Below are 13,898 nucleotides of genomic sequence, written 5' to 3'. Positions count from 1 at the left end.
TACTGTAGAAAGTCTGGAATATGGAGCTTTTAAAGGCAGGTATGTTTATTTTATGGGCCAGGCATTTAGAAAAAAGCAATTAAAGCCACCTTGCTCATTAACCTTTCAGTTCCTCATAGAGCACTTTAAGGACAAGAAAGTGATTGCACTTTGATTTGTAATGCTTCAGTGAACTGGCCCTCTTCTCTGGGTATGTGTGCATTGTACTAGAGCACAAGCTCTAAACATTTGCATGTGTTTTAGTTTCACAACAATTTAACTGATATGCTGATCTAAATTATTTGAGCTCCTGGATTCCAAATGCTTTTTGCCATGAACTTTGTTTGGTCCTTTTTGCATTTCCTTTGCAAAGCTATATCACATGCCAGAACTACATTAGCATGGTTATTACTATTTGAGAAGACTCCTCAAATAATAAGCAATATCAAATCAAGACAAAGATTTATAGAAATATAGCTTTACTTCTGCACAATAAATTGGAAGAAATCACAGTGTATTATTTCTCCATCACTGAGTCTGATGACCACAAGTCAACAAATTCTTACTCCTTTTAGAAGGTATCAGAGGTGAGGAAGATGGCAAACTTCATCCCATGTAGCTGGCCTATGAAATGGATTACTGAATCACAAATCTTATTTTAAAACAGTGTATGTATTAACAAAAGAGACATCTTGAAAAGGATTTAGGTTCTCAGAAGCTATTGAGAATTAATGTTTTTTGGCAGAGATGATGCACTTACATTAATTTTTTAGTTTTCTTCCAACAGCATTAAAATAATAGATAAAAAGAAACCCAAAATGTAAATGAATTTTTCCCCTGCCTTCTAACTACAGAAATTGTATTTAGCTTTGTATTTTGTAGTGTGAATTGTCACCTCAAGAGTTGGAAAAGTTGATTCTTTCAGTCTCCCCTTCTGTCACATGCATACAGCATGACTAAAATTGTTTGCTCCAACTGAAGCAATAGGCTGAGAGAAGAGAGGTTATGATATGTAATGGTAAAAAAATTATATGAGCTGCCATGCAATTTCTATTATTTTTAATAAATTTTTACAAAATCTCAGTCTGTAGGCCTGCCTGTACTTCTGGATATATCTTTTTTTTTTTTTTTTTTTTTTTTTTTTTTTTTTTTTTTTTTTTTAAAGCAGCATTATTACTGCCACAACATGGTTTTGGATTGTGAAATTCTTGATTTAAGTGTGACACCCACTCAATTAAGAGTTATTATCCAAAAATTATATATTTTTACTAAGTTCTAAAGAAAGTAAATAATGTTGGTGTCAGTCTGCTGAGTGAAGCACAGAAAAATCAAATTGTGCAGCAGGCTGATACAGGGAGTTTGTGGCAGTTGTCCACTCGATGCAGGTATTTATATGCCTGGGTCTGATTGCAAATCTATCCTTGTTTAAAGAGGAGACTAAGATGTTTGGAATGTTTAACAGTGGTTCACAAGGAATTCTTAAGAAAAAGCAAATAGACATTTGATATTACCAACAAAATTGTTCATCACATGCACTGTTGTAGACCTCATCTTGGTGACTTGCTTATTCCTTTGACACTCCTGTGGTAAAAGGTAATTAACTTCATATGAACAAAAAATGGAAAATGGTAGCTTTTCCACCACAATGAGATGCTGAAATATGGGTGAATGATGAAGCCTCTGGAATTAGTGGCAACATTACTGTAGTGAACTGAGAGAATGACCTGCCCTGAAGGAACAGGGAAAAATAATAATGTTCCTGTCCCATCTGTCAGGAAGGAGTAGGAGACATTTGTTACATAATGACTGTCCCATTCACTGAAATATTATGGGGATTAGAAAATACCTTGCATAATTTATATACACCGTCTCTGTTCTGGAACCATCCATTAGGCTTCCCACAGACAGATTAAGCTGACATTCTGAACCATATGCATGGTTTATGTGGGTAACATAATACTTTCAAATTATATCTGCTGTGAGCCAATAAAATTAGTATGGAGTGGTTAGGCAATAGCCTCATAACAGCTAAACTAACAAAGGTTTATAAAATACTTCTCTCCTAATTTTTCATGGGGCAGTCATTGGTTTTAGTTTTTTTTCTCCTTAGCTTTACTGATGAAAGGCAGCATTACAAAGCAGTTCTGTTACTACCCAACATGCTGGTGTTCTCAGGCATATATAGAATTTGAGCCTATCTCTTCTGCTCCAATATGAATTTCTATGGTTCAATAACTGAATTTTCAGCTAATATAGATATCCCACAAAGCTATGCTAAGAATAACTCTCTTAGAATTGAGCTTCTTGAAATAGAAAATGTGATAATTTTGGATGCACTTTTTGAGATTGTGTTTTACTGTTACATCAGTTTTTATTTCTGCATGGACATTTTTCAAAATACATTCACTGACTGACTTCCAAAACAGTTACTGAGCATCATTCCATTAAGGCTTTGTTTCTTTGGGTTCTGGAGGCAAGAGGGTTCTTCCTCTTTTGAGAACACCGCACTAATACAAAACCACTGACACTACTGGACATCAAAGAACCATAAATCTATTCCAGACAATGACAGGATGAGAGGATTGATTGTTTCCAACATTGGGATTGTCAGTTTCTGAGCTGAGAGAGATGGAGCTGAGGCATAGTAGTGAAGAGGCCAGCAATGCACAGCTTCTTCATCCATCTGGGAATTGGCACTAGGTGCTGTGTGAGTTCAGTGTATTATCTATAGCTTTGGATAGCTTTCTAGCATAGCTTTGGTGTATTTTTTCTGCAGCCTGCTGTGTCTTCATGAGAAGCAGCCCAGCTCCTCTTCTTCCACGGAGGATAGGGGTTCGTGTTGGCTCTGCTTCCAGCCCAGTGAAGCTAAGCTTCCACAGACCTGCCAGCTTTGTTGCTGCTGAAGGAGGTAGCCTGGCCTGCCTGCCTGTGGGAAATATTAAAGGTAATGAGGCTTTCAGAAAGCTGTGGAAGCAGGCCCCAGAAAGAGCTGAAGACTTTAGAATCAGCTGTAACTGCAAGGCTTGAAAATAGGAAAAGTTACAATAGTACAGCAAGCAAGAACATAAAACAGTGGTCTGAGTCTTAGGTTTGGCTAGGATAGATTTTAAGGCCGCAGAAAAATATGTTTAGTGAGATAGTAAGAAGTTTCAAGCTTAATAATGGAATATTGTTTATTGTCAATAGAAAGCATACAAGCAAGCATTGTCCCAAGCAGGTGTATATGTGCTTTCAGTGACTTGTTAGAACAATTGTCTGTAAGCTTTAGCAATATGCTATTGGCTAGAAAACTTTTAAAATGCCCAAACAAAGAGATATTTGGCTGCTGCCAGTAGACCTGGTCTGTTGCCCTCCTTTAATTGTGTAAAACCCTGCCATGAGACTGATGCTGCAATAAAAGCTCAAGGAACATCTAGCAGTAGTGCTGTCCTGTTCGTGCCCGAAGCCCCAACACACCTGCCCACTCTTAGGGTTTGTGTGGCTGTGTTTTCACTTGAGTGGGCTGCTCTGCTGCCCTGGCACATCTTAGCTCAAGTGTGTGTGCTAGGGCAAAGGATGTGGGAACATATGTCTGGGAAAGGAGAAACCTGCAGCTTTTTCTCATGGCAACGTTAGTGGTTTATGCTTTGTTCAAGCGTTCGGTTTATGTTTTCTTTTTTTCCTCACCAAGAGTTTGGAAAAGGGATATACATTAAGATGAAATGAAAAGTACTGGGAAGGAATGGAGTTTCTTCTGTTGCACTAGTCCTTTACAAAGATGCAGAAGATAGGCTGTCTTAGAGAATTATTGATGTAGTCATTTCAGAGGGGCAACATCTGAACAGTAACTTTTGTTCTGTTTTCTTATATTTATTCTAAAAAGTACATTTTTGTGCTTAGGTCCACTATTTCCTGGATTTATATTTAAAATTCTGTTTTGTAATTTAAAACCAAAGTTGTTCATTTTGCGTTAAGAAAAAATACAGTGCATGAGGTGACTGGAGAAGGATATAGATCTAATGAATAAAAGAGAAGACTAGGTTCAATTCTATTTCACACCTTTGGAGGAGTAGAACTGCCTGGGACACAAAGCATTGATCTAAAATCTGTTCAAGAATTTCAGGACTGACACTTTTAAAATTTGTTTTATATTTTAAAATTTGCATTCTGACCACTAGTGTGTTATTACAGCTGAAAGAGGTGTAATCTCATAAAGGTGGGCTCTTCCTACCTTTACTTCTGTTTTAAACTTGTAGCAGAGTTTATACCACTAGATGCATTTGCTGATAAACTCTTTTAGTTAAGCTTTCTCTCACACCTAAACAAACACACCCCACGCAGTTCTTAGGTAAACAGAATCTGAAACATTTCCCTGCTGTAAAATCAGTAGGTGGTTAGTGTCAGCAGCAGCATATTTTGTTTGCATTTTCCTGCAATAACTATTGGTTTAGGGGAAAAAAAAGAAAGAAAAAGAAAAGAAGACCTTCAATTTTGCACAAATAAAATGGGAACAAGGCTCACATTGTATGTAACCATACCGACACTGGTTTTGCCATCTTATTGTGCTGTTTTGGGCTTAGGTAGAGTTAACTTTGTTCACAGTGGCTGGTGTGAGGATGTGTTTTGGATTAGTGCTGAATACAAGGCTGATACTGTAGAGATGTTTTTGTTATTGCTAAGTGAGGCTTGCACAGACCCAAAGCCTTCTCTGCTTTTTGTAAAGCCACACTGGTGAGGCAGTTGGGAGTGCCTGGGAGAGTGGGAGGAGACACAGCCAGGACAGGTGACCCCAACTGGCCAAAGGGATATTCCAGACCATGGGACATCAAGCTCAGGATATGAATAAAGGGGAAGAAGGAAGGAGGAGAGGGTTGTTTGGGATGATGGCATTTGTCTTCTCAAGTATCTGTTGCTCGTGATGGGGCCCTGCTCTCCTGGAAATGGCTGAACACCTGCCTGCCCATGGGAAGTAGTGAATGAATTCCTTGTTTTACTTTGCTTCTGTGCACAGCTTTTGCTTTCCCTAATAAACTGTCTTTATCTCAACCCGTGTCTTTTCTAGGTTTTACCCTTCTGATTCTCCTGCTGCTCTCATGGGTGGGGCAGTGAGCAAGAGGTTGTGTGGTGCTTGGCAGGGGTTAAACCATAACACCTACAGTAAGTTTTCTTAGAACAAAGAATTGTTGGTAATCGAGATCTAAGGAGAATAAAGCTATGGAAAGAAAATGCCATTTCACTAATGTACTTGAAAATCCTCACAGAAACTTAGTGGTGTTTTCACTGATTTCTTGAGGGTTCCTTCATGAAAATGGCCTCAGGTCTTTCATTCTGCCCTGGATGCTTTGTAAGCAGGCTCATCAGTTCCTCTTGTGCTGTAGATCTTCATTAATAGGAAATACGTAATATTATCTGCTCTGAAATTGCTATTTGTAAAATACCTGATGCTTCAAAGAAAAGAAATATCAAGCATGAACCCTGTTTCTTCTGCTGATATTGGTACCAGTATGGAAAGGAATTAATAGTTTGGAATCTGCCTCCCAACTCTCTGCCCAATAACAGCAAGCAACTGCTTTCATTACATTTCCTGTATTTTGTTATTGTGTGTCAGGAAACAATAATACATTGACCTAAATTAGAAGTGGAATGCTGACACTGTTGAGTCACAGAAATCTATCTATTGACTGCCCTGACCTGCAGAATGGAGTAAAACTGCACAGTTTAAGGTAATGTCCAAGGATTTTGAGGTTGCAGTGCTACAGCAGATCATTGAGCCAGAACTTCTGGCCCATTAGTCAGAACCCCATGGCATACAAGTGTGGTGGATATACAAGCAGGAAAATGAGACTTGTACCACAGGTATTTTAGGCCACTAATTCAACATACCTACAGTTAAGGAATCAAAATTTACTAGGCAATTTATGATATTGCTTTTACCAGCTACCACAGAGACCTTTATGACATTTCATTATTATTCTAGTATTCGTTATTTCAAAGATAAATGAAAACTGAGCCCTGTTAAATATTGTTTATTTTATGTCCTTGGGGTCTTAACCAAGAACAATAATTTTGCTGGGTTTTTCCCTCGTTTCTGCAAGAGCTATGATGAATTTGAATATTCAAGTTCTTTAATTAAAATGTTTCCTTCTCTGCTTGTTTTAACATGACACACAGAGTTGATTAACTTTTCCTGAGTATATTTTGGAAGGCTGATAGATAAGTTTTGCTAAGTTTAGGTTTTATAGGGATCTTACCTGAAATTATTTCTGTGACAAGGTCTTGTTCCTAAGATATCATACTATTTGAATCATAATAATGAATCAAAACCTAAAGACTTTCTGCTAGGCTGCCACTCTTTGAAATGTAACAAGAGGGTGAAGCAGAAAACAAATTCTGTTTCTAAACAGAATCTGTAACAGATGAAAAATAGAAAAGCTGGTTAATAGTCAGGTGCTCTGCAGAAGAGATATAGTAGCAGTGGGGAGCACTGCTCTTACTGTTTTAAAACCTACTGTTTTGCTGGAGTGAGTACAGGAGCTCTTTACAAACCTCTCCCTGAGTGGATATGTGAAAATGTTATTTATCTTGAAAATGTTTATCTGAAAATTTTGCGTGTTTCTTTTTAAAATAGTAATGCAAACATTCTTGCAGTTCTTTGTACTCATGAAAACCCATCCCCTAATTCAGAGAGGTTAGTTACTTTAAAAAGAAACTCCTTTCCCTGGCTGTAGAAAACAAAGAGGTATTCAGCAGTGCTTAAGAGGCAGAAGGGCCAAGGCATTTGGAATGCTGTATGTAACATGAGAATCCCTCAAGCAGAATGGAGAGACCATGCAGTCAGTGCTGCATATTCCTACCTGCCTACAGGGATATAGTTATGCAATATTACATGCTCTTTTTATTAAACTCGTAATATTTTCCTTATTAATTCCATAACTTTTCAAAGAATATTTTTGCACTTATAAACATTAAGATAGTGAAGTATATATAATTTTTATTATGAAATTTTTATTAAGCATTCAATACTTGAAAAATATTTTTTCAAATCCAAAACTGAAGAGTATTTAACTATTAGATGTGCAAACATAATGAAATTGCATTTTGAAAACAAGCTATCAAAAAGTCAGGAGCAAACAGTTTCTTCATGTACAAGCTGAAACTCCTTAAGCTTTTTGTAGTTGTGTCTTGAGTTGCAATGCAAGATGTATTCTATTCTCATCTGTTGAAACCAGTTGAAGAGCTGTTTTTCTTCATATCATAACTTGGGGTGGAGGGAGTGGGTGCAGAATGGGCCCATTCTGTTAATGGTCCAGCTGTTAAAACCAGCTGGGGCAGGGTTCTTATCTCTTCCACCACCCATCCTCCCTCCAGGGGATATCTGCTGTTAATGGGCCATCGAGGCTGGACCCATCTCACCACCACTGGACCTTTCTACAGGATCATCTCTATTCCAGCAGAACCACATCTGTCACTGCAGGAGGACTTGGTTTGACTGCTACCATCACCTGACTAACTGGGTGTCAAGTGGTGGACTCTGTCAGTGTTTTTCTTTGTTCATTTGCTTTTTTGTGCTACTACATTTTTAATATTCCCAGTAAAGAACTGCTATTCCTAGTCCCATAACTTTTCCTGAAAGTCCCTTCATTTCAAAATTATAGTAATTCAGATGGAGGGGGTTTACATTTGACATTCCAAGAGAAGCTCTGCCTTTCCCTGGCAAACACCTGTCTTTCCAAACTAAGACAAGTTCCTGTTACATGTAATATCCATGCTGGAATGCTGCTAGGTTTGGGTGCTGGGAAGGTGGGTGCTGATTTGCACTGGGAGTGGAGGAGAGCAGCAGCTCGTGCTGAGCAGTGCTGTGGTCTGGGGTTTCCAGGAAGCTGTTTTGCTCTGCTGAAAGAGTGTGTCTTTGCTGAGTTTTTGATGAAGCCAGCCTGCCTGTTGGTGATCTTCAGAAATGGCCTCTGCGCTTTTTCATAATTTTATGGTATTCTTTGAGCCAATTCCTGAGCAAAGTGAGAACGAGAGTAGCTGATTCCTCTTACTCACACCAGAGGAATCTTATGCATTTTTATGACGTCTGTGTTTGCTTTCCATGTTCTAAGTGATCTCTAAATTTACATTTTGTTGGGTTTTTCTTTTCCTCTGTAATTCAGCATTGTTAAATGCTGGGTCATTATGGATTCTCTTCTGATGGATTATGCCCACTGGGCATGGGTGGGACTTGTGGGTAGTACTCACAGTTATTTGCTTCAAATCTACAATAAAAAAGTTTCTCTCCTCAATTTTGATTGCAACTTTTGGCTTCCTCCTGGTATTGGCAGATTGAAAGGGTTTGTTTTATTTTTTAATTTCCAAATTACTTCCTTTTTATTTGGGTGTCATAATGTGATGAGCCTTTAGGGTGCTCCTGCAGTGTATTTTCTGCTTTATGGGTAGCCTTGATGAGAAAGCTCTGGCAGTTTGCACCTCTTTTAAAAGGGTTTGAGATCTGAATTCTGGACGGCTTCAGAAAGATCTCTTCTCCTGGGACACAAACCAGTGTGAGAGGACTGGAGACTATCCAGGCTAATATGGAGAAGTGTCCATGAAAATGTTATAAACAAGGACCTAATAAGCATTGAACTTTCTATGCTTTCAGTATTGATAATAAAATGCACATTGTCACAAAGAGCTGTGCTGTGCAGATATAGCTTACTTTGGTGCAGATTAATTAGGTTTAACAGGAGCTTAAGTCTGCCCTACAAATGCAGTGTGGACAAATCATATGTTCCAGATGCAGGGAGATGTTTTCCCCTATTAGGAAAAACAACCCCTGATGCAACAAACAAAGGCTACAGCTATACTGGTTCATGATCTGGCTCATTGTAGGCTTCAGGTAGTATCCTTTTTTCCCTATCGAATAGTAAAAATTAATGTTTTTAATTTTGTCTGGAAAGGTCTTAGTGAGTAGTGGACTAATACTGTGACATTTACTACTCATGAATTAAGGAAGACAACTGAAGTTCATTGCACAGTAGCTGCTCATACTGCAGTGGGAGGAGAAGACATGGCCCTTTCCACATGCCTTTTGTCTGCACAGTTAATACTGCTCATAGGAACAAATCTTGTGTAAAAGATGATAATGAAATATATTACATTAATATCTTCAGCTGACCCTACTGACTGGGACAGATTGAAAGAACCTTTTTTTGCAGAGAATTTCTTACAGTTAGAACATTCCCACCCAGAACAAAGGCCAACAGACTAAGACAACACGTAAATTTTCAGTTAGTTATTTCAGTATAATTAAATGTTGCAAACTCTTTTCAGATGCTTTTATTCTCCCTTAAATTGATTCCTATTTTTTTTTTATAATTCATGTTTCTAATAAAAAAATGTTTTAAATAATGTGAAGCTGCTTTTAATTTGTAATCAAAATATTGACCTAGGATAGTTACACTGTTATTATCTTAAAAGCTTAGCTGTACTTCTATAAGAGTACCACTCTAAGCACCTTCTCTATGGAAAAATATTACTTCTGGAAGTAATATTTCTCTTTCAGTTGTTCTGTGCTAATAAAATTTAACAGAATCAAAGTATATGATTAAAAGTAGACAGGCAGTTAAAGACTGTTTAGACTGCCACATAAAGACAAACAGTGGTGCTAACCTGCCTTTTAATAGGATGTTTGAATTGTGTTATGGTAACCTGATAGAGCTAACATAATAATAATAATAATAATAATAATAATAATAATAATAATAATAGTAGTAGTAGTAGTAGTAGTAGTAGTGGTAGTAATTTTTTTATATATCAAGACATACCAATAGGTTGCTGTGACATAATATCTGAAGGTTCTTTATTATATCTTCTGTTTAATGCCAGTTGGTAGAGGTACATCTCATCTTTGTAGGACACTTTCAAATATAGCCCAGCCTATTGGGTTTTAACTTGTGCAGACATTGCCCCAAACTCTGTCTCCTATTATCCCTTCCAAAACATCTTTTTTGGTGAGAGAAGCTCTAGGCTGGGACCAGTCAGATCTGATGTAGAGCCAACGTGGGGGTCCTGCAGCTGACAGGCATTGAAATTTTTAGTGAATATCAGAAAAGTGACAACTCTGTCCTGTGAGGAGTGATTTTAGTAAATGGAAGAGAGCTTGATATCTATTGAAAATGAAGTAAAATTGAAGGGTAAGTCCTAAATATTCTTAGTGAAGGATAACACTGGACAAGCCACCTTTGCTGCTTGTACCGTAATAGCATGAATGAAGACAAAAAGAAAAAGGTAGGCCATAAGCATCTCTACATTTATCCTACCAGAGATTTTACTCTAGGAATAGAAAGTCCACAGTAGTTTTCATCAGAAAAATAAGCTGCATTTATTTATCTAAGACTCTTTACCAGACCAGACAGACACTCTTAGCCCATCTGGAAAGTCATTTGATATTATATTATTGATAGCTGATAATTGCAGGCATCCACAACAAGAAAATGTGGTACACTTGTCTCTGTATCTTGGTTACCACTCTGTAGATAAATTCCTAGTCCCAAACTCTTCAAAAACAGGAAATGTATTTTTAGCACTGTGATATGTTACTGTCTGTAGGTGCTTTGTTTGGTTTTTTTTTTTAATTATCAATAAGTTCTGTTGATAAGTTTTGATTGGTTTTACAATTGATGAACACTTGTGGGAAAAGTTATTGAGAGTAACTGATGAATTTTGGGTGCCTCAGATTTTGAAAGGCGCTGATTTTCTGTCAGCAATATTCAGAGATTTTATTTTGAGGTTCTGGCATTTATGTGCTGCATAGCAGACCTTTCCCTCTTTCACAAAAGCCAAATTGAAAACCTGTGTAATATTTATTCTGCAGTAGTTTGGCACTTGGACGTGAAAAATGAACGGACTTGCTGAGCTAAATCACCGGGGATGTGTGTGGGAGGACGGTTACCAGAGCACGTCGTATTGTGTCTGTCAAAGCTGATCATCTTGCATTTTCACCTGCTCTGGATTTCTCCATTTCCAGGAAATCATTGTTTATCTTTCTAGCTCAGGCTTTTGGACCATTTTTTTAATGAGTGGAAGAAAAAGCTTACAGTAATTCATGTCAGAAATTACGTATCACACAAGGAGGCTATGAGAAATATGCATTAAGATGTACTGTGGTTAGTATTCTACGTAATTCCTTCCTTAGTAGCTTCTCCTATGAAATTATTTGCTGAAGTACCAGAGATTCAGTGTGTATCTGTCTGGCATAAATGTGCCCCATTCACAGTTCAATTCCATGCAATACTTTTATATTAGGAACCAGCAAGGTGGTGTGTGGCTGCAAGTTCTTTGTGTGGACTACTGCAATGTTTGTTGTACTACTCTGCTAAAGTCTGATGGCCAAACTCAGGCCTAATATGGGTCAATGAAGTTTAAAAAAAAAAAAAAAAAAAAAAAAAAAGGGAAATATCATTCTTCTCTTTGAGGTTGTTGGAATAAAATCATGAACAGAAATTCATTTAAAAAACAATTCCCCAAAATGTTTTTAAGCTTCTAGGTATCACTGTACAGCAAGTTTTAGTTTTGAGCCTTTTGGAAAGAGATGAATAATCTCTTTTATCTTCCAGATGTCAAACATTGCAATTATTCCTTTTGCCACTGGGCTAGTAGGCAGTCACTGAGGGATATTTGCCTGGCATTTCTCTGCTTAGGCTGCAGCTTTACAAATAACTGTTCATAACTTCTCGTCTCTCAGCTGCATTATAAATACTTTAAGGTTCCCAGCTGCACTGTGTTTTTACAAACATCTTAAAATTATGAGCTTACTGGCATGCAGCTGGGTGAATGCAGTTACGAATGGTTTATACTCAAGGAAAGTTTCTGAATAGCATTGGAATTCTTTACTTGTTGAAGTAATCTAGTGTTAAGAAAGTAGGGCCTGCAGATATTTTTTTTTCTCCCACCATTGCAACCATATTTTTCCTTTCATAGCTGGTGATCTGACATCTGTGAAAACTGTCTTGTGTCACCATCCACCCTGAGTTGTAAAGAGCAGCCATCTTAAATGTGTATATCTGCAGTGGGTTTATAGCAAGAGGTGATGAAGGAACAAGAAAATGATAGCTGTGGGCTTATTTCTAGCACAGAGTACTTTCCAGTTTTTGTTCATTGAAACTTTTAGGATAGCTGCCCTCTTAAGGGAGTATGCCATAATAAATCATTTCTCTCCTTACTCGATGGCCTGGTGAGGATTTCAGTGGTAACACCCTAAATGGGAAGTACAGAATCTTGCTTCTAGAAGGTCTGTGTACACTAAGATCATGGCCTCTTGCAGAGCTAAAGCAAAAAAAGGATGGGTATCTTGAAAGCAGCTGTGGGTCACCCTTGCATAGCTGAAATCAATAGCAATTGCATGTATCACTCCCTTCGAGTTGCCTGCTGGCATGTTTCTACATCAGAGAATCTTTAGAATCTTAATATTTCACAGATTTCTTCATTTTTGCAGGTTTAAGATCCCAAATAATTTAGTGCTTAGTTTGAATATCAAATTACAATTTTTTTAATACCTCTGTGTCATAAAATATGGTGTGTTATTTTTGAACTTCATTGTCTACCTGACTTGCTTTTTGTTAATTTTAATGATCAACTCCTTGGGGCAGAAGGGTTGTTCTAAGGTTTCACAGTATTGAGTGCAATGATAGAGATTAAGTATGTGGAGCTGTGATGAACTGCATCCTCTCTGGCATGAAGTCAAGAGCATTCAGTTTCTGGTTTAACAGTTCATGAACTGGCTTTTGTTTTGACTGATGATGTACTCTTTCTTTTCAGACATCTGGGAGACTCAAGGTATCTGTTAGCAAACTATGCTTTCCTGTCTCCCTCAAATGCTGTTCCTTCACCTGATGTTCATCTCTGGGTTTAACACTACTTCATAACTCTTGCTATTGATAATATATCATCTGCAGAATTACAGAAATGAATTGTAGGCAATATAGGTAGGAGAAATCTTCTTCTATTAGCCAGTCAGTCACCTGATGTAGGCAGAATTTCATTTAGTTTTTACTGTATTGGGCTCATTCTCCTGCAGAAACTCACGCATCACATTGCTTTTGCTAATAGACTTTTGGCAATCTAGTCTTTTGGCAAACAGTCATTTTTATCTTCTGGCTTTATCACCAGGCCTGTCTCTCTTATTCACGTGGCACCTCTTGACTAAAGACAATGCAAATAGGCAGGTTTCATAACTCATAATTTGTGCTTATTTTCATTTTTTATTTTGTTTCCTTCAGTTAAGGAAACACAGTTTTTTTTCTTTATTGTTAGTTAAAGGACTGAGGTAGATCTTATCTTTATAGGACACTTTCAAACACAGTCCAGCCTATTAGGTTTTACCTTGTGTAGATATTGCTCCAACATCCTATCTTCCCTTCCAAAACCTCTTACTGCTGAGACACACTGTGCTAGCACCAAGATCAAGTGTAGAGCCAAAAATATTAATTCATATTTGACTTTTGTTTTTAGTTTTCAGGTTAAAAAAGTTTTTGTGTTTATTAATTAAAAAAATATTTCAAGTTGCTCTGTGTATATATCCATAATGTATAATGAAATGTAGGGATTTATTGATTCATTCATTAATCTATAGGTCCACTAATAGAAATAATGATTTTTTATTAATAGTTTAATGATAAATGGTATAATTTATTATACTGATAAGATTACTTTATTAGACTGGAGTAAACAGGAAAGAGTAATGGTTCATGCTTACAGTATAATAATGCTTAAAATTAATATGATTGCCTTAGGCCTGCCATCGGTCTTGCACCGATGACAAGCATTATAAAGTAAATAATCAAAATTTTTACTGCTTTTGGCACAGGTACTTGGAAAATACATTCAGTATTCTGACTTTTTCCTCACTTTCCATGGTGTTTTCTCTATAAACATTCTGCCAAATGTAGAGAAAATTCCAC

Source organism: Sylvia atricapilla, chromosome 6, assembly GCF_009819655.1.
Source record: "Sylvia atricapilla isolate bSylAtr1 chromosome 6, bSylAtr1.pri, whole genome shotgun sequence".
NCBI classification, from domain to species: Eukaryota; Metazoa; Chordata; class Aves; order Passeriformes; family Sylviidae; genus Sylvia; species Sylvia atricapilla.
Note: the sequence above shows the minus strand (reverse complement) of the source record.